Source organism: Mauremys reevesii, linkage group 12, assembly GCF_016161935.1.
Source record: "Mauremys reevesii isolate NIE-2019 linkage group 12, ASM1616193v1, whole genome shotgun sequence".
NCBI lineage: Eukaryota > Metazoa > Chordata > Testudines > Geoemydidae > Mauremys > Mauremys reevesii.
In genome coordinates this window covers 47,182,456-47,203,531 of record NC_052634.1, presented here as the reverse complement: position 1 = coordinate 47,203,531, position 21,076 = coordinate 47,182,456, and the positions used below count along the sequence as shown (strand labels likewise).

At 55.2% G+C, this 21,076-nt stretch overlaps 3 non-coding genes across 3 annotated transcripts; all 3 read right to left on the bottom strand.

Annotated features, from left to right (window-relative positions):
* Positions 1-3,431: 3,431 nt before the first annotated feature.
* On the bottom strand, positions 3,432-3,503 carry TRNAD-GUC. Its single transcript has one exon. It is a non-coding gene; the product is annotated as a tRNA-Asp (tRNA).
* Positions 3,504-4,662: 1,159 nt separating this feature from the next.
* TRNAD-GUC lies at positions 4,663-4,734 on the bottom strand. Its single transcript has one exon. It is a non-coding gene; the product is annotated as a tRNA-Asp (tRNA).
* Positions 4,735-10,276: 5,542 nt separating this feature from the next.
* On the bottom strand, positions 10,277-10,349 carry TRNAK-UUU. The gene has a single exon. It is a non-coding gene; the product is annotated as a tRNA-Lys (tRNA).
* Positions 10,350-21,076: the final 10,727 nt, after the last annotated feature.

Sequence of the window (21,076 nt, the reverse complement as noted above, 5' to 3'; positions counted from 1 at the left end):
TCCAGTCTTTGTAGGGTAGCCTCTAAATTCTTTAAGTGATCCTCTTTATTTCTTCCAGTGACCAGGATATCATCCAGATAGCACTGAACTCCTGACAAGCCACACAAGATCTGGTCCATAGCCCTCTGGAACAGGGCGGGAGCAGATGTTATTCCGAAGGGTAGGCGACAGTATCGATAAAGCCCCTTATGAGTCACAATAGTCAACAGCTCTTGGGACTTTTCATCGACATGCATCTGTAAATATGCTTGACTCAGATCGATCTTACTGAACTTTTGTCCCCCAGCCAGGCCTGCGAAGAGGTCATCGATGCAGGGAAGCGGGTATTGCTCTGCACACAACACTGGGTTGACAGTGACTTTAAAATCACCGCAAATCCGGAGAGAGCCATCTTTCTTCATGATTGGAACAATAGGAGTGGCCCATGAGCTATGGGTAACTGGTATTAGGACTCCATTGGTGACCAGGCGCTCCAGGTCTGCTTCAACTTTTGGCCTGATGGCATATGGCACAGTTCGGGCTTTCAGATATTTTGGTGGACTGTCAGGTTTAATGTTCAATGTCACAGTGATTCCCTTCATACTTCCCAAATCATCTCCAAAAACAGCAGCATGTTTCCTTAGTATAGGGGTTAGACTGGTTTCTTCTTTAGTCATCCGGTGCACTTCTGCCCAGTTCAGTTGAATCTTCCCAAGCCAAGACCTACCCATTAAGGCTGGGTAGTCACCTCTCACCACAAACAGTGGCAATTTAGCTGCCTGTCCATTGAGCTCCACCTTAACATCAATAGTGCCCAACATGGGCACAGCTTCACCTGTATACGTCTTCAGAACAGTTTTTGTTGCCTTAAGCGGAAGATGCTGTAGCTTTTCCTTATACACAGTCTCAGGAACCAGCGAGACGGCTGCACCGGTGTCTAGTTCCATGCGTATAGGTTTGCCCTCCAATAAAGGGGTTACCCAGTATTCATGTGAGCCCGCTGCCAAAGACAAAACATGCAGTGGCACTTCCTCTTGTACATAGCAGAGGGGCATTGCTGGCATATGATGGCATATATTACATTGGTGGATGTGCAGGTGAATGAACCGGTGATGGTGTGGCTGATCTGGTTAGGTCCTGTGATGGTGTTGCTGTTGTAGATATGTGGGCAGAGTTGGCATCGAGGTTTGTTGCATGGATTGGTTCCTGGGTCTGCTCTAGGGTATGCAAGGTTCCTCTTTTTGTCGGCCAGACCACAGGCCTCTTTTCCTTTTGTTTACAGGCATACTCAATGTGTCCCTTTTTGCCACAGTGTCGACACACCAGGTCCTTACACCAGCATTCTGATGCCTGGTGACCTGGCTTACCACAGCGGTAACATTCTTGACTCTGCACCGTTTTGTGGGTCAGTTCTTGTGACACTTTTTACACCCTAGGGGATGCACCGATGTATTGTGCCTCCCTTGTAGCCAGTTCCATGGAGACAGCAATATCAACAGCCTTCTGTAATGTAAGCTGAGCCTCTGTCAGTAGGCGCTTCCGTATAGCTTCACTGCAGAGGCCACACACTAACCTGTCACGCAGGGCATCATTTAACATCTCTTTAAATTCACAGTGTTCTGCTAGCTTTTTTAAAATGGCTACAAATTGTACAACTGTTTCATCTTCCTTTTGGTCTCTTTTGTGGAACCTATATCTTTCAGCAATTACCAGTGGTTTTGGGGAGAAATGAGACCCCAGGATTTCCACAATGTCACTGTAAGATTTAGTCTCAGGCTTAACAGGGTGCAGTAACCTGCGTAGCAGAGAGTAGGTTTTAGCCCCTACAACAGTTAAGAATATTGGCACCTTCTTCGCTTCTGTAATGTCATTTGCAATACCAAAAAGCTCAAAACGCTCAGTATACACATGCCACTGCTCTGTATTCTCATCAAAAGGCTCCAGGGGCCTGGTCAGAGTAGCCATGATTTTTAGTTTCACTTTCACAGTCAGTGCAAACAAGCAGCTTTTTTTGTTTGTTTGTTCTTTACCTTGACTTCTACTTCCTTCTGTTACTGGAGCAGCACCAGGATCCCACCCTCGTCGCCAGCGTTAAATCCTTGGGGCAGCCGGCGTAGGAAGCAATCACTTGAAGCCAGAGAGCAGGCAGCTAACCAAAACCTCCATTTTATTTACAGACACAGAGAGCTCACTCAGCCGGTCGAAACCGGTTGAGCAAACCCATAATAATCTAACTCAGTTGCCATAGCAACAAAAAACATGACAACCAAATACACAACACTAATGAGGAAAGGGGCACAGTGAGTGGCCCCAGCTCCCACAGACCAGCTATGGTCAGCGTACACCTACACCGTCACATGGGCCCCAGCAGGCAACAACACCCCTGGCCCTCTTCTGCTTCCCAAAGGCTTTGGCCGCAGCAACAGCCCTGGCCCTCCTCACCTGCCCTTGCCCAGCAGGACGCCTTTCCGGGCCTACACAGCTCCTCACACAACACCCGCCTGGGACCTTGCCCTCCCCTACCAGCTCAGCAGCACTTTTTTTCCTCTCAAAACCTCCTCTTGCCACCCTCCCCCTTCCACACTTCACACTCACCTCATCACGAACTCACCCACGGCCCCTTTGGCTTCTCAAGCGCCTCTGGAGGGACGCAGCTTCCCTGGCACGCAGATCGTTCCCTTCAACGCGCACTTGACGGACATTCGAAACACAGCCCTTTCCAGGAGGGAATGCGCTGCTTTTGGACCCTGGCGCCCAGCAAGAAGTCCTGGGACTCTTTTTCTGACCGATGGACCCCACTGACTTGCCTTTACCAAGCAGAAACTGAGGACCGGCTGATGGCTCTCTTTGCAAACGGACGCCATCAGACTGAGCCACGAGGCGTGCTGCAGGATAGCCCCTCCCCACCAAAAAGCAATGCCGTGACCCAGATTCGAACCGAGGTTGCTGCGGCCACGGCACAGAGTACTAACCACTATACGATCACGGCCAGGTGCTGGAGGTGCAGGCAAGCAGCCCAGCGGAAAATGCTCAGCTCTGCGCTCTCGGGGCGGCCACCTACCTCGCCGGCGGCCACAGGTCTTTCTCAAGTCTCCCCATTACAGTCACAGGTCAAATGCTGAGCAAAGGAAAAAAGAGAGGAAGCTAATCCCATGCCTGTCCCTTTTTCTGTCTTCCTCCACCCCTGGACCAAGTGCCTCCCCGTTTGTCTGCGCCATTGTCCTCATGGCCCTGGCCAGCCTATTTCCCTTTGCCGCTCTGAAACGTGCCCCCACGTGCAGGCCCCGGGGGAGGCTTTGGCTAGGGCGAGCGTGTCCTTGCGAGGTAACTGTCTCTCTGGAGGTGAAAGTCATCAGTGCGGGGTGCGAAGGGAAGTGGCCGTCGAAGGAGAATGCAAGGCATGTGGCGGGCAGGCCAGGGATCTCTTTGTCCCCCCTTCAAAAGGGGTCACCCTCCCCGTCGGGGAATCGAACCCCGGTCTCCCGCGTGACAGGCGGGGAAACTCACCACTATACTAACGAGGAAAGGGGCATGATGAGTGGCCCCAGCTCCCACAGACCAGCTATGGTCAGCGTACACCTACACCGGCGCATGGGCCCCAGCAGGCAACAACACCCCTGGCCCTCTTCTGCTTCCCAAAGGCTTTGGCCGCAGCAACAGCCCTGGCCCTCCTCACCTGCCCTTGCCCAGCAGGACGCCTTTTCGGGCCTACACAGCTCCTCACACAACAACCGCCTGGGACCTTGCCCTCCCCTACCAGCTCAGCAGCACCTTTTTTCCTCTCAAAACCTCCTCTTGCCACCCTCCCCCTTCCACACTTCACACTCACCTCATCACAAACTCCCCCACGGCCCCTTTGGCTTCTCAAGCGCCTCTGAAGGGACGCAGCTTCCCTGGCACGCAGATCCTTCCCTTCAACGCGCACTGGACGGACATTCGAAACACAGCCCTTTCCAGGAGGGAATGCGCTGCTTTTGGACCCTGGCGCCCAGCAAGAAGTCCTGGGACTCTTTTTCTGACCGATGGACCCCACTGACTTGCCTTTACCAAGCAGAAACTGAGGACCGGCTGATGGCTCTCTTTGCAAACGGACGCCATCAGACTGAGCCACGAGGCGTGCTGCAGGATAGCCCCTCCCACCAAAAGCAATGCCGTGACCCGGATTCGAACCGAGGTTGCTGCGGCCACGGCGCAGAGTACTAACCACTATACGATCACGGCCAGGTGCTGGGGGCGCAGGCAGCAGCCCAGCGGAAAATGCTCAGCTCTGCACTCTCGGGGCGGCCACCTACCTCGCCGGCAGCCACAGGTCTTTCTCAAGTCTCCCCATTACAGTCACAGGTCAAATGCTGAGCAAAGGAAAAAAGACAGGAAGCCAATCCCATGCCTGTCCCTTTTTCTGTCTTCCTCCACCCCTGGACCAAGTGCCTCCCCGTTTGTCTGGGCCATTGTCCTCATGGCCCTGGCCAGCCTATTTCCCTTTGCCGCTCTGAAACGTGCCCCCACGTGCAGGCCCCGGGGGAGGCTTTGGCTAGGGCGAGCGTGTCCTTGCGAGGTAACTGTCTCTCTGGAGGTGAAAGTCATCAGTGCGGGGTGCGAAGGGAAGTGGCCGTCGAAGGAGAATGCAAGGCATGTGGCGGGCAGGCCAGGGATTTCTTTGTCCCCCCTTCAAAAGGGGTCACCCTCCCCGTCGGGGAATCGAACCCCGGTCTCCCGCGTGACAGGTGGGGATACTCACCACTATACTAACGAGGAAAGGGGCATGATGAGCGGCCGCAGCTCCCACAGACCAGCTATGGTCAGCGTACACCTACACCGGCGCATGGGCCCCAGCAGGCAAGAGCACCCCTGGCCCTCTTCTGCTTCCCAAAGGCTTTGGCCGCAACAACAGCCCTGGCCCTCCTCACCTGCCCTTGCCCAGCAGGACGCCTTTCCGGGCCTACGCAGCTCCTCACACAACACCCGCCTGGGACCTTGCCCTCCCCTACCAGCTCAGCAGCACCTTTTTTCCTCTCAAAACCTCCTCTTGCCACCCTCCCCCTTCCACACTTCACACTCACCTCATCACAAACTCACCCACGGCCCCTCTGGCTTCTCAAGCGCCTCTGGAGGGACGCAGCTTCCCTGGCACGCAGATCCGTCTGATGGCTCCCAAGTGTGCAAGTCCGTCCCCGCAGAGCTGCCCCATAGGGTGACATTGAAGAAACTGTGGAAAACGGGACGGGGGTGGGGGGTAATAGGCTCCTATATAAGAAAAAATTCTCCCAGACCGGCCTGTCCCTTTAAACATGGGACATCTGGTCACCCTGGAGCAGCCCCACACTCCTGCTCCCCGGTTGGTGCGTTTGTAACCCGGGGGCTGAAGCCGACGCGAGAAAGGGAAGGGAGCGAGCTAGGAGCTCTCCGGCGCCACCTGCTGGGAGCAGAGGGCAATGACTGAGCGACGTCCTGGCTAATTTAAATATCACCTGGTTCTCTGCGGGGTGGCTCCACTGGAGAGCTGGGGCGTGGCCTGAGTGTGGCAGCACCTTATTTGCATATTAAAAGCAGCTGTTTGGGGCCATTGGGGTAAAATATGAGTAAGTTTTGGGGTTGGTCCCCACATGTTTAGTGCAGGCTGTGGGGAGCCGGGCTGAGCAGAGCCTGCCCCGATGGGGAGTGTGGTCACCCTGAGCTGGGAGCGTGTGGCCAGACATGGGGAAGGGGCTGCGGGGGGGGAGGAGGAGAAAGGTTAGGGAGAAGGTTGGCTTTGGAAAGCAGAAAGTGCCCCCTGTCCCCGCCCGCTTTTGGTGTCTGGGTGGGGTTCTTGTTACCTACTGAAGAGCAGTAGCAGTGGTGGGGGAGGGGAATTGAGACTCTGCTTTGGGAGTTGCTGTGAGGTGTGACACGAGCCACCCGGCGCTGGCTGCTGCTGTGGGGCATAGGACAGGTGGGGGCGGGGCTGTCCTTGAGATGAGGGGCGGTTCCTGGTTGGCTGGTGCCTGCCTGCCTAGTGTTTTTTGACAGCTGATCTCCCATTGGCCCTTGTGCGGGTCGGGTGTCTGAAAGCTGGTCTCCCATTGGGCCCTCCCCACCTGACGTTTCCGACGGGCTCATCTCCCATTGGTGACGTTGTCTGACAGCGATGCGGGCGGAGCCGCCAGGGCCTTGTGCGCTCAGAGCTCAGCGCCGCCCGCGAGAAGCGGCGCGAGGTCGCGCGGGCGGGTCCCGCTGCTGGGCGGAGGACCGAGACCGCAGCCGCGGCGCCGCCTCCCGCCTGGCGCGGCCGCAGCGCCGGGGTCACAGGGCGCGAGCGCTTCCGCGCGGCTGTTTCCTGCCGGTCGCGGGTGACGGGTCCTGCCCGGGCGGCCGCGGGTCCCGATGGCAGCGGGGCTCTGGCGCCCGCCCGCCCGCGGCGGCTGGGAGCTGCGGGGCCCCTGCACTGGCCGGGGCTGCGGCTCCTCCTCACCCCGGTGACTGGGAGCTCGGGCTCTGCCTGCGGTGTCTGAGCGCCGGGGCTCCTCTCCTGCCCGGGCGGCCGGGAGCTCCCGGGGCTGCGGCTCCTCCTCACCCCGGTGACTGGGAGCTCCGGGCTCTGCCTGCGGTGTCTGAGCGCTGGGGCTCCTCCTGCCCGGGCGGCCGGGAGCTCCCGGGGCTGCGGCTCCTCCTCACCCCGGTGACTGGGAGCTCCGGCTCCGCCTGCGGTGTCTGAGCGCCGGGGCTCCTCTCCTGCCCGGGCGGCCGGGAGCTCCCGGGGCTGCGGCTCCTCCTCACCCCGGTGACTGGGAGCTCCGGGCTCTGCCTGCGGTGTCTGAGCGCCGGGGGCTCCTCTCCTGCCCGGGGCGGCCGGGAGCTCCCGGGGCTGCGGCTTCTCCTCACCCCCCACCCCCGGTGACGGGGAGCTCCGGGCTCTGCCTGCGGTGTCTGAGCGCCGGGGGCTCCTCTCCTGCCCGGGGCGGCCGGGAGCTCCCGGGGCTGCGGCGCTGCAGGGTCTGTGAGCAACGACGTGGGGCTGCGGGGTCCTCCCGCCATCAAGGCCTGTTGGGAAATCCTGGGTCCCTCCGCAGCGGCTGGGAGCTCTGGGGTCCGCTCGTAGGAGCTGCAGGGTCCATACGCAGTGGGGTGGGGGGGGCTCCCCGGCCACCCAGGGCTGCTGGGAGCCCCAGGGTCTGCCTGTGGGGGCTGTGGGGAGATGAGGGGTTGGGGGTGGCGGCGGGGGCTGCAGGGGGGGGCCGAGGGATTCAGAGTGCAGGAGGGGGCTGTGGGTTGAGGCAGGGGGTTGGGGTCCAGTAGGGGGTTATGGCTGTGGGGTGGGGGCAGGGATGATGGGTTCCAGGGGTGGGAGGAAGCTCTGGGCTGGGGCAGGGGGTTGAAGTGCAGGGGGGTGAGGGCTCTGGGGTGCAAGAGGGGGCTCTGGGTTTGGGGGGGTTCAGGGCTGGAGCAAGGGGTTGGGGTGCAGACTTACCTCGGGCAGCTCCTGGTCAGCGGTGCAGCAGGGGGGACCTACTGGCCATTTCCAGGGCGCAGCGAGGTGCCCTAGGGACCAGCCTGCCTGAGCCCCGCAGCATGTCTGACCGGACTTATAACCCGGTCACCTGACTGGGAGCTCCAGGGTCCCCCTGTCACATGCTGGGAGCTCTTGGATCCACCCACAGCAGCTGGGAGCTGTGGGGTCCATCCGTGGTGGCATGGGCCTGTGGCAGCCCCTTCCAACACTGGTGGCTGAGAGCTGTGAGGCCCCCACCGGCCGACAGCTCCAGTCTTGCTGCCCCAGGGCTGAGGTGGAAAATGTCACTGAGATCCCTGAAAGTCACAGATTCTGGGACCCCCTTTATATAATCTTAGCCTTAATCGTTGTTGACTGTCTCTCTCAATCTAGTGGTCTGCTCTAGCGCAGATGGGACAGGGAAGACAGAAGCTCACCCCCCAGCACAGGTTTGGGCAGCAATGGCTCTTGGGCTATTTGCTGTGCATGCAGAGGACTTGTCCAGGCCAGTGGAGCAGCTCAGCCAGATGAGGAGCTGGAAGAAGGAGACCTGAGCAGCCTGGAGATCCCTCTTTTTCTCCACAGCCACTGCCTGTCAGCAGGATTCCTCCTTCTCCTCAGTGAGACTAAATCTAAGCACCTGGATAGCTGGTCTGTCCGCTGCACCCCAGTCCCTCATGGCTGAGCCTCCCTGCCAAAGTCCTGTACCTGGTTCTAGAGAATTGTCTCACATCTCGCTGGGAACTCGACTTCTTGTGCCCAGAGAGTCTCGGCCCCATTCAGTAGAGGACCTGAGAAACACAGTGTCTGCCTTTTACAAATAAGTGCTTGGAAAGGTTTTGTTCCTGTGACCACGTGGCCTAACGGATAAGGCATCTGACTTCGGATCAGGAGATTGAGGTTCGAGTCCCTTCGTGGTTGTGCAATTTTACCTTTGTACTGAAAGTCCTGATCCCTTCAGGGCTGGAACCTCTTCTTGGCCGCTCAGGCCAATGCTCTGGCTTCAGCTAGAGCCCCAGGAAGGAGTTGGGGGTTGGGTGTCACAAAGGCTGGGGCATGAGCCCCAGGTGCTTCCAGTCTCTCCTTTGCCCTTCCTGACTTGCCAAAGAAAATGGGCGGCTGCCCGGGCTAGCATGTGGAGCAGTTTCCCTCTTCCAAGTGTGCGCCTGTCCCTGTGCTGGAGGGGGGTTGCTACATAGCACCTTGGGAGCCTGGGTGTTTCTCTGCTTCTCGCCAGCTGGGGAAAAGCCTCCTGGGGTAAAATCTCCTGCCCCACTGCCAAAGTGAGCACCTGGAGTGGGAACGGTAAAAGGCCCCACCAGGGGGGCTGGCCCTGCTTTCCTACCAGCTTCTGATGTTGGCCACAAAGCATCAGCAGCTGGCTGTGGGTGGTTTTCAGTGGGGGTTCGGCATGCCAGGGAGCAGCCTGGCTGGGTGTCTCTGTGGCTGTCTGCTGGCCACGCATAGGCATGGTTCTCCCCTCCTCTTGCCCTGCCCTTGGTTGCTCTGTGGCTTTTAAACCTTCCCTTGGATCTGTCAGCACCAGCTGCCTCTGCTCCAGGTGCCCAGAGGAGGAGAGGTGTGTTGGGCTCCAGCCTGGGACTCTGCCTCTCTCCTGCCTAGCCCTGACTATGAAGCCTGGCCCTGGCCCTCCTTCCTTTAAATGCCATGTGGGCAAGAGGAAGAGTGTGGCAGCTGCAGGGACCAAAGTTGTGGGCATCAGGTGAAGCAGTGAGAAACAACCATATGATCAACCCACAGGACTCTCTAGCCATACTGTTAAGCTCATTGAACCAGCCAGACCAAAGACCTATCTCCAGTGGGCATCAGTCACCCAGCAGGAGGGAAAAACCTCACTCTAGTTCATCCTGAGAGAGGGTAGCCAAGCACGTTGAGCTCCAGGGGTTTGCAGCAAAATCACATATTTCCAGGAGGTCCCACTGACATTTGAATTCAGATTGCAGGATTGAAAGTCCTGAGTGCTGCCCATTACACCATGGGACCAGCTCTATGTGTGTGGTAGACATTGGGAGCAAGGGGCCTGTCCCTAGAGCATGTGGCCACTGCCAGAGCAAGTGTCCAGCCCATGGTGTCCCTGCAGCACACCCAGGGCCTGGGGAGGAGGCCTGGGACATGTGAGGGAGAGACTGTGACCTGCCCTGACCCTCCAGAGATGCTGGTTGTGATCTCCCTGCACCGCAGAACAGGGTGACGTGTTTTCCTTTCCCATCTTTCCTTATGTTTTACATTGATTGCTGGGTAATAAATGGTGTTTGCTTGAAGCACATGCAGTGAGGAGTGGGTCAGGGAAGTGCCCAGAGTGGAGACACTGTAGCCCTGTTCAAGTGATCATGACAAGATTGGGGGTTGAGCTCCCCAGGATTCCTGGGCCCAGCCTTGTTGGGGTTACGAGGACTCTGCCACACACCAGAGTAGAAAGAGCATCCTTGGGGTCAGGCAGCCTCTGGGTAAGGGGGTGGGGACTCAGATCCTTCCGCCAGCCAATTCCACTGGGGTCTTGTAAAATCCAGGGAAGTTCCCAACAATAGCCAGAACAGACTCTCCTTACACTTACGGTCTGTCCTCATTGCTTCTCTCTCTCCCTTCCCTCCACCTCTGCTGCTCCACCTCTGGGCTTTCTCAGCACCTGGCCCCACAGCGCTTCCTGCCAGCCAGAGACTGCGTGTTCTAGGCCTGCTTCTGTGGATGTGGCCTCTCTCCTGATTGATAAGGAAAGGAACCTTTCCAGGAAATGGACACGGCTTCTGGGAATCCAGCTGTGCCTGTGAACAGAATTTGGGTCCTGGCACACAAGGCTACTTAAAAGCTGAGTGCCCAGACAGGGGCTTGAACCCTGGACCCTCAGATTAAAAGCCTGATGCTCTACCAACTGAGCTACCTGGGTTTGTTAAGAAACATTTTCACCGTTCAGCACAAGAGTGAGCAGGCAGGCAAAAGAGAGGCAAAAAAAGTCCCAGGAACCCCTCCTCTTTCTGTTCAGCCACTGCCTGTCAGCAGGATTCCTCCTCCTCCTCAGGGAGACTAAATCTAAGCACCTAGACAGCAAGTCCGTCTGCTGCACCCCAATTCCCCATGCCTGAGCCTCCCTACCAAAGTCCTTCACCTGGCTCCAGAGAATTACATCTCACGTCTTGCTGGGAACTCGACTTCTTGTGCCCAGAGAGTCTCCCCCCCCCCCTCAGTAGATGACCCAAGAAACTCAGTGTCCACCTTTTCCAAAGAAGCGTGTGAAGTAGCTTTGCTCCTGTGTCTACGTGGTCTAATGACTAAGATATCTGACTTTGGCTCAAGTGATTGAAAGTTCAAGTCACTTTATGGTTGTATTGCTGCAGTTTTACCATTGTGCTGAAAGTCCTGCTCCCTTCAGGGCTGGAACCTCTTCTTGGCCGCTCAGGCCAATGCTCTGGCTTCAGCTAGAGCCCCGGGAAGGAGTTGGGGGTTGGGTGTCACAAAGGCTGGGGCATGAGCCCCAGGTGCTTCCAGTCTCGCCTTTGCTGTTCCTGACTTGCCAAAGAAAATGGGCGGCTGCCCGGGCTAGAGTGTGGAGCAGTTTCCCTCTTCCAAGTGTGCGCCTGTCCCTGTGCTGGAGGGGGGTTGCTACATAGCACCTTGGGAGCCTGGGTGTTTCTCTGCTTCTCACCAGCTGGGGAAAAGCCTCTTGGGGTAAAAATCTCCTGCCCCACTGCAAAAGTGAGGACCATGAGTGGGAACAGTCAGAGGTTCCACCATGGGGGCTGGCCCTGCTTTCCTACTGTCTTCTGTTGTTGGCCACAGAGCATCAGCAGCCGCCCCGCATGGTGGTCTGCGGGTGGCCTTCAGTGGGGTTTGGCATGGCAGGGAGCAGGGAGCAGGCTGGCCGGGAGTCTTGTTGCCTGTCTGCTGGCCACACATAGGCATGGGCCTGCCCTCATCTAGCCCCGCCCTCAGTTGCTCTGTGGCTTTTAAGCCTTCCCTTGGAGCTGTCAGCACCAGCCGCCTCTGCTCCAGGTGCCCAGAGGAGGAGAGGTGCTGGGCTCCAGCGTGGGACTCTGCCTCCCTATCAAGCCTGGCCCTGGCACTGCTTTCTTCAAGTGCCATGTGGGCAAGAGGAAAGGTGTGGCCACAAGCACCAAACTTGGGGGCATCAGGTGAAGCAGTGAGAATCCCACCCACCAGACAGCCACAGCCACTTCTGGACCCCAACCAAAGACCTGGCTCCAGTGGGGAAGGAGTCACCCAGCAGGAGGGAAATGATTCACTCTTATATAGGTGGAGCTAGGAAAGCACTTTGAGCACCAGATCTTTACCACCCACTAACACAAGGTCCTACTGACATTTGAACTCAGATTACAGGATTCAGAGTCCTGTGTATTACACCATGGAAGCAGCTTGTGCTGCCATCTCTGGACATTGGTGACGCTCACAAGACTGGCTTGTGTAAGGGACTGTTGGCCCTTTACTAAAACTGAGTGGGGTTTTTTTTTGGTTGGCTAGTTCCCAGTCCCAATAGAAGGGGGAAGGGTCAATGGGAAATCAGGACCCAGAGACTGACAGGCCCCTGGGGCAATGGTCACCAACTGGTAGGGAACAAGTGAGAATTTGTTAATGGAGAAAAATCCCTGGTGAAAATTGGCAAAGTTGTGCAGATTTTGAAAAGTTCCAGTGAATTTACACATGAAGATACAAACAGAGAGACAAACACACACAGAGAGAATGAGAAAATCACAGACTGCACAGGCCCACACAGACATAAACAAAAACCAAACCCACACAGCACACAGAGGCATATACCCATAAGGGAAAGCCACACAAAACATAGAAAGAACAAATCCACACCAAAAATACAGCAAAAGCCCACAACAGGAAACACAAAACCCACATACCAAAAGAATACTAAGCAAAAAACAATCTGCATGCAAAAATCATACACACACCCACGCACACAAAACTATGCCAGGCATCCACCAAAATCGCACAGGACCCACATGCACATCAACACGACAGATGAACCCCCCCCCCCAACATACCGAAAGCCAGGCAGGGTTTGAGTCTCACAGCGAAGAGGGTGAGCACACAGGTGGTTTGGGGAGCAAAGACTGAGGGGGAGTCGGAGGCAGTGCTCTGGGCTCTGCTCGACCCCTCCTGACACAGGCGGCTGGTGGAGAGCAGAGCCTGGTAGATCTGTGGAATCTGCCCTGCTCTCTGTAAAGCAAGGGGACCTCGGTGTCTTCTGATCTGCAATTGTATTTTCTGCAGGGCAAAATGATTGGCAGAAGCCATTTGCTTAAAGAAAACTAGTGCTGTAGGTGAGGTTTGAACTCACAACTTCAGCATCACTCCACTGAGCACTGCTATTATAAGTCCTGTACATTAACCCACTGCACCTCTGGTGCTTGACTAAAGGTTTTTTTTCCTTGATTCATGGATGAATTAGGGGTTGAGGGGGTTGCATTAGCTAAAACAAATCCATATTAAAGGCTGCAGGATGGCAGGAGCAGAGGTGGGAGCCTCCTTCCATGTGCTAGAGCTGGTTCCCCCCTTCCGTTGCTGAGGGGAAGGTTGGTGCTTTGAGCCCACCCGGTGCTGGAACGTCCCATGGGTGAGATTAAGGGGACTCTTGGGAAGGGAGGGGAAGTCTTTTCTATCCCTGCCTAGCTCCATTGGTCTCCTGTGGCCCTTTCGGCTCTCTGCTCCCCTGTTGGGGAGATGCAGAGACAAGCCCCCATCTGAGTAACTCACCGAGAGGCTGTGTCCCATGGCGTGTGAGGGGGAGAGGGGGAGGGTTGGATTAGGCTCAAGGGCAAACGGTTGTGTGTGACAGTGTGTGGGGGAGGGGGAAATAAATAATGGAAAACACAGGGGCAGTGACAGTGGAGCCCCGTGTCTGAGTGTTATGACCCTGTGTGGTGCTGCCGTTCACCTTCCCCTCCTATGGGCTCAGCTTTCATTGAATCCAGCATTTTTTCACCTGTCCTCACCACAGAGGTGTCCCACGTGCCTCAGCTACCGAGTGTCCCTCTTAGAGACGCCGAGGACTGGAACTGATTTCAGCTGCTGGACAGCTCTGCTAGGTCTTTATTGATTTGCACAGGAAAATGCTGAGTGTTTAAATTCATTTCAAACCCCTGCCCCCCTGCTGGGGATTGGGGTGCAGGAGGGGTGCAGGCTCTGGGGGGAGTTTGGGTGCAGAAGGGGTGAGAGGCTGGTCTCTGGGAGGGAGTTTGGGTGGGGGAGGGGTTCTGGGGTGCAGGCTCTGGGGAGTTTGGGTGCAGAAGGGGTGAGAGGCTGGTCTCTGGGAGGGAGTTTGGGTGGGGAGGGGTTCTGGGGGCCGGCTCTGGGATGGAGTTTGCAGCGCTGTAACAAGGGGGAGGCGAGTGAGGCACTTGCCTCGGGTGCGCAAAGTGGAGGGGTGCAGCTCTACCCCAATCAGCGGCGCTTCGGTGGCAGCTCTACCGCTGATGCTTCTTTGGCAGCAATTGGGCGGCAGGTCCTTCCCTCCGTCAGGGACTCAGGGACCTGCCGCCAAAGATCCTGGAGCCGGCCCTTGCCTCGGGCACAAAAAGTCCTTGTTATGGCTCTGGGAGTTTGGGTGCTGGGTGCAGGCTCTGGGCTGGGGCAGGGGTGGGGAACAGGAGGAGGGTGGGGTGCAGGCTCTGGGAGGGAGTTTGGGGGGTGGGGGGTGGGGAAGGAGGGCGTGCAGACTCTGGGAGGGGCCAGCAGCCACTGGAGCGAGCAGGCAAACGCTGCTCAGCTCCGCTGCACTGCCGGGGCCCCTTGGCGGGAGCGCCTGGGGGTGGCCAGTGGGGCCAAGGGAGTGACCTGGTCCCAAAACTGCTGGAGCCCCACGGGCGAGACCTGGGAACCAGGACTGCCAGCCAGACAAACACCTTTAAGAGGAGGTGTCCCTCTGCCTGTCAAAAACTGATCTTCCTCCTTCAGTTCAGTGACAGCCTGAATTGTTCCTTATCCTGCCAGAGCCAGAGGACTGAAAGCAGCAACATCCAACCCCTGTGTAGCTCGCAGGAATGGACATAAACACTCCCTGGTATCTGAGGAGATGTTCAGCTTTGCCCTTAGTCAACTACAAGTCTACAGAGAAAGGAGGTGGCGCCAGGTATAAAGAGTGAAACACGACACATCATAGTTATGCCCATGGTGGCTGCTAAATCTTTTGATGTACTTCTTCTTATCAGCAGTGTATTGTTTTCTCTGGAGCCTAGGCCTTGACCAAGAAATTTGTACCTTGATAAAATAATCGACTGCCCCTGGTGAAGACAATGGACTTGACACCCACTGGGGTGTCCCAACACAGGTACAAGTACTAACAACAGTGGCTGCCTTTTAGCCATAGATTTTAATCAGGGCAATAAATACAAACCCCTGTTAAATCATTTCTCAGCCCGAGTCCTTCACCCACATTCCCTAGAGCATTGGGCCACCATGTGGATGTTTCATTTCCAACCTCAGTTTCACACAGAGACACAATTTCCTTTGCACAGATCCATGAACAGCAAAATCTTCCTGCGTCTCTGGTCTGAGCCAGGGCATTCGATTCCAGTGAACCCTTCTCTCCTGCAATGGCGATGGTCAGACAGAGGGGATGTGGCACATGCATCCCTGCCAGGGAGATATTGGCTCGGCTCTTTCTTTCTGCTGCTGTTGTTAGTCCATGAAACATCAAGGGTGGAATGCAAGGCTGAGTTCACGCACCAGCCCTCAGTGCCCCAGAGAAATTCTGCCCCCTGCTATTGGAACGATGTGCTGGAGATTTGACTAGGAAAGGGACTGTCTGAATTGTCAGAGTGGGGAATGAACAACAATCTACAGCAATGTCGTTCACACAAACACATTCTAATCATGCTACAACCGGAAGGGAAATGGGCAGGAATTCTGGCTGTTCAGCCTAGAATACACTTACACTGATGCGCAGCCGTGAGTGTGCTGGGGGAGCTGGTCTGAGCAAACAATTTGAAGTAACAATTCAGTGAGAACTTAATCATCATGTAGTGAAAGGGAGATGTATGTCAAGTAGTTGTGGCCAAGTGGTTAAGGGGATAGACTAGAAATCCATTGGGGTCTCCCTGCGCAGGTTTGAATCCTGCCAACTATGCAAGTGCTGTGCTGCTGCTGTTATTATTGTAGTCTTAGTACCTGAGCATCCACAGTGCAAACTGGAGATAAATCTACTTTCACTCTGTCTACACTTAAAAGGCTGCCGTGGCACTGCTATAGCACTTTGGAGTAGACAGTGACTGGAGGGATTTTCCCATCACTGTAATACCTACATGGACCGAACAAATTTTCCTTTTCTTTAGCACTATCTAACCCGGGCTTAGGTCACCTTAACTCTATGGGTTTGGGGGGGTGTCACACCCTGAGAGACGTCACTCTGCCAGTTCAGTGCTCAGCGTACTCCAGCCCTTAGATCCCTCTTGGTATTTCAATGCAGGCACTGACCTGTGAGAGGAAAACATCAGCTCCAAACACACAGACTGAATTCCCCACATTTAATCTCGCTGCACTTTCCAGAAAGTCACAAAATTCAATTCATTCTTGCTAGGACAGTGAAAAAATAAGTGACACTAAGTTTTTTGGCTTGGTTAAATAAAATTAAGTGTTTAATTAATATAGTAAAAATCTGTCCTGATTCCTCTAACTAACACCATAGCGTGAAATAGGAACAGAGACAAAGCTTGTCAGTGACGACCAATTTTGCAAATGATTTTCCCATTATTAATTTCCACGCTGCCCCCATTGGAGGTCTGGGCATCTCCAGTGTCATTGCTCTGCATTCACCTTCCCCTTAGAATTGATCCCGCGCCGTGAGGACGGTAGGTAATTCGATCTAAGATACTTCAACTTCAGCTACGTTATTCACATAGCTGAAGTTGTGTATCTTAGATCGATTTCCCCCCGTAGTGTAGACCAGCCCAGATATCAGTATTAAGAGCCCTTTATATCAATATAAAGGGCTTCGTTGTGTGGAGGGGTGCAGGGTTAATGTGATTTAATGCTGCTAAATTTGATATAAACTCGTAGTGTTGACCTGGTGAGGCTAATCATCTAGTGGAACAAGCTCCGCAAGGGACATGGTTAATTCCCCATCATTGCCCTGTGTAAATGAAGACTGCAGCTCTTGCTGCAAGACACCTGGTGTGTGGGTGTCCCTGTTCCCCTTCAGAACCTCTGGTACATGGTGCTTCCCTCCTCCCAGTTCAAGATCCCCATCATGTGGGTGCTCCCATCCAGGATCTCTGGTGGGTGTCTCTGTCCCCCACCCCATGAACTAGCTCCAGTGTGTGGTTTCCCCTGCCTGCCCCTATCCGGGATCTGTGGGTGTCACTGTTCCCCTTTTCAAGATCCGTGTTGCAGGGGGGCATCCCTCCCGCCAAGTAAGAATCCCCAGCGTGTGGGTGCTCCCATCCCACCCTACAGGCTCTGCAGAGGGTGTCTGTATAAAAAGAGACTGTGTCTCACTGTCTTGCCCAGGCTACACTGCAGGAGCTATTCACAGGTGCGATCCCATTACTGATCGGCACGGGAGTTTTGACCTGCTCTGTTTCCAACCTGGGCCAGTTCACCCCTCCTTAGGCAACCTGGGGACCCCAAGCTTCCCCAGGCTCACCATACTGATGCCGAGCGTTGTGCAGACACCCAATTGGCACAGCCCCCTACAGCCCAGAACTCCTGAGCTCAAGCGATCCGCCAGTCTCAGCCTCCCCAGGCGCTGGGATCACAGGCACCAGCCACAGGGCCCGGCTTCTTTCATTGTTTGGCAGCTGGAGCTTTAAACTCTGCTTGTGAGCTCTGTGCCTTGGCCAGATGGGGACAGCCTGGAACTGGGAAATGCTCCTGCTTCCCCCGCCTCCGTCTCATGTCGAGCTGCAGGCGCCGCTGTCCTCCCAGGTAAGATCCCGGATGTTTCGGTGCCCCCCATCCCCTGCCCAGGAGCCCATGTGTCCGGGTACCTCTGCCCCCCATACAGAATCCTGGATGTGTGGGTGTCCATCCCTCTGCAGAGGATCCCGGAGTGTGGATGCCCTTGTCCCCCCCTACAAGATCCTGGGTGTGTGGGTGCCACTCTCCCCCCCAGTAGATCTCTGGTGGGTGGGTCCCTAGGGTGTGCGCGCTCCCATCCCCTGACACAGGCTGGGGGTATAACTGGCTCTCCCTGTCCTGCCCAGCGGTGCTACAGCAGCTGTTCACATGGGCAGCAACCCCACTGTCACCCTGCAGCTTTAACCTGCTCCAGGGGTGACCTACTTCACCCTCCTGTGGGAGCCCAGGGACCCCGAACTTCCCAGAATCACCTGATTGATGCCGAGCTTAGCACAGACACCGGCTCAGCATGGCAGGGTGCAGCCTTGAGCCCTGACAATCAGCTTCCCTCTGCCTCCTGCTGCACAGCGAGGATCCCACGTGAGAGGCTTTGGGCCCAGTTTGTTCAGGAGCATCCCAGGCTCCAGCTGTAAACTCTGCTGGTCAGTTCTAACCTTTGGCCACACGGGGGCGGCACTAACGGTCCCATCTAAACGCTGTTTGCGTTCGACCCTTCCGATCGCAGATTGTAACCCGCGGTCAGATCTCTGAGTGCAGCCAAATCCTTCCCCAAACTAAACATTTAAGCAGAAGCTCCCATTGGAAAGATCAGGATTTTTGCCTTTAAAAACAAGGAGAATGTCTGCAGCGAGAGACTGAAGAAGCTCAATTGATTTCATAGACTGGAGGCTAAGAGGCGATTTAATCACTGTTTTAAATACGTTTGACAAATTCCCAGAGGGGGGAATATGTGATTTAAAGGGTTCTTTAATTCACCAGACAAAGATTGAACAAGACCCCTTGGCTTGTAGTCAATGCCAGAAACTCACCAAGATTGAAACTGTCTTGCTTGAGTCCTCTTTGATGTTACTTTTTCTCTTCAGGATTTTCCCTTTCCTCAGAAGGGGCTTTTTGTGTGTGGGTTTGAAGGGGCAACTTCCTGACAGCCCCTCTGTCCTTGCAGGCTGGAGGAATAAAGGCCTCTGGGCATAGAGCATGTTCCTCCCCTGCACACACACACAGACACACACACACACACACACACACACACACACACACACACACACACACACACACACAGAGAATGTCCCTAAGGAATTAGAATCACCTGCTGCCTTCCCCTGTCCTGCTGGATCCCCAAATGAGGATGCTCTTCAGCCTAAACCCATGTCCCCTCTTTTCCCAGTGCCCCTCAGACCCAACCCTCAGTCCCTCCTATGCTCACTGCTCCTCACTCCCAACCAGAGCCTGCTCCTCTTCACCCTTCTCCTCTGTTCCAACCCACAGCCCCCTCCTATTCCCAGTGCCCCTCAATCCCAATCCACAGGCCCCTCCTCCTCACGCTGCTCCTCAATCCCAACCCACAGCTCCCTCCTTCCCTCCAGCAGCAGGTGCTTCAGACCCCCTCAGGAAGATTTTCTTGTAAGGCTTCATGTATGAGTCTGCATGTGGATTTTACAGTATGTTGGAAATATGTTGTGTTGCCGAAATGATCACTTGTGGCTGGTGTTGGATTCCCAGTCTCCTTGTTATAGGGGCAGGAGAAATAAAGGGTTGTTATCCTTGTTGTGTGAATCGAGGGCAGCACAACTAGGCTTGGCAGACCCTGATAGAGGGACTCACCCTCAATTCAATAGCACTTGCTAGGCAGGGGACATACGGTGCTTTCTTATTTTCCCCCTTTTCCACCCAGGATGGCAGGTGAACTCTACAGAGGCACCTCTGGGCTTGCACTGACTAAGGGCAACAGCTGTGAGTGGGGTGCAGAGAGGGGATGGCTCATGTTAAAGGACTTTTGGTTGCTGGACTTACGAACCGTAGGGAGAAGGACCCTGCCCAGCTTATCTGGGGGATGGGTCTTTCCCTCGTGGTTTATGTTTATGTGTTGGGGCTGCTGACATAACTTCTGCTAACCCTGGGCTTACATTGCAGTGTAGACATACCCTGAGAGAGCATCTATACTGTGAAAAAATCCCACTGGCCTGGATGGTCTGATTTGGGCTCCTGGGGCTCAGGTTGTGGAGCTAAAAACTACAGCGTAGACATCTGGGCTCAGACTGGAGCCCAGGCTCAGAGACCCTCACCCCTCGTGGGGTCTCGGAGGCTGGGCTGAAGCCCAAGTGTCTACACTGTAATTTTATAACCCTGCAGCACAAGCCCCACAAGCCTGAATCAACTGACCCAGGGTTTGAGAATAGTGGCTTGGGTGTGTTAATGGCAGTGTAGACATAATGCTAGGCTATGTCCACACTGCAATGAAATACCCACGGCTGCCCCGTGCCAGTGCAGGCTCCCAGGCTAGGGCCGTGGGGGTGGTAAATTTGCAGTGTAGACATCTCGGCTCAAGCTCAAGCTCTGGGAGCCCTCAAGGTTGGGAGGGAGTTTAGCAAGCAAACAAGGTAGAACGGCAGTGGAGTATTACCCTGGACTCAATGGCATTTCTCCATTGGTCTGTCTGCTTGGGGGCAGGGACAATAACACGTCCTGCTGCATTCGTTATTTCAAAGGGCAGTCTAGGATTTTCATTCTCACACACGGTGCACAAAGCAGAACTCAACCCTCAGTGCAAACTAGATGAGCTGCCCACAGGTTCTGGCAGCCCCAATAAGCCATTTGGTGTGAGAGCTCAGACTTGCCCCTGTCCCAGAGGGAGGGGGTCATCTGTGACAGGCTGGACCACTGACCTATCAGCTCTTAACTCTCAAAGTTTCAGTAATTCTGTTATCAGTGCCTTGTGAGTATAATTTAAACAGCCAGACTGGGCTGAACCAAAGGCCCATCTAGCTCTGTGTTTTGTCCCCCCATATTAGCCAATACCAGGTACCCCAACAGTTACTCAACAAGGCACCATGAGGAGTTGAACCCAGGATCTCCTCTTTACAAAGCAGGTGCTTTAGCCAGCTAAGCCCTGGTGCCTGTGGATGGCTAAAATACAGTGTCTGCCCACACCTGACTCCCTGCCATCCCCACTGGGGCCTGACAAGCTTTGCTTGTGTTTGGATTCTGCAAAGCAGAGCAGCAGGTGACATTTTCCTTGCAAGCTGTGTTTGTGTGTGTGTGACTGAATCTTTGGCCAGGTCTGCACTACAAAGTTATTTCAGCATCATTATATTGCTCAGGTGTGTGAAAAACACACAACGCTCCCTCGGTCGGCAGCTTGTGGCTGGTGCACACACTGCAATGCCACGTCTGGCGACAAAAATGCCCTGTTTTGGTGACAAAAAAAAACCACCTTGACAAGAGGCCTAGAGCTTTTTGCAGCAAACTTAAAGCGACAAATTGTCAGTGTAAATGCTGCTGGTCATTATATCACCATAACTGGCCTCCACCAGTATCCCACAATGCCTGCCGTGAACTGGCCTGCCCTGCATTCCTGCTACAGAGGCTAGGCCCCTCCCCTTTCATAGCTCCAGAAAGTTCTGACAGCTGAGCCGCTGTCTGCACTGGGGCTGGGTTGATATAACTGCATGGCTTGGGGGGGATGTAAATTTTTTAAACCCCTAAGTAATGTAGTTACACCGACCTAATTTTGTAGCGTAGAACTGCGCAAAGAATCACTCACGCACTGCGGGAGTAAACCTTCCCCTGCTCCTC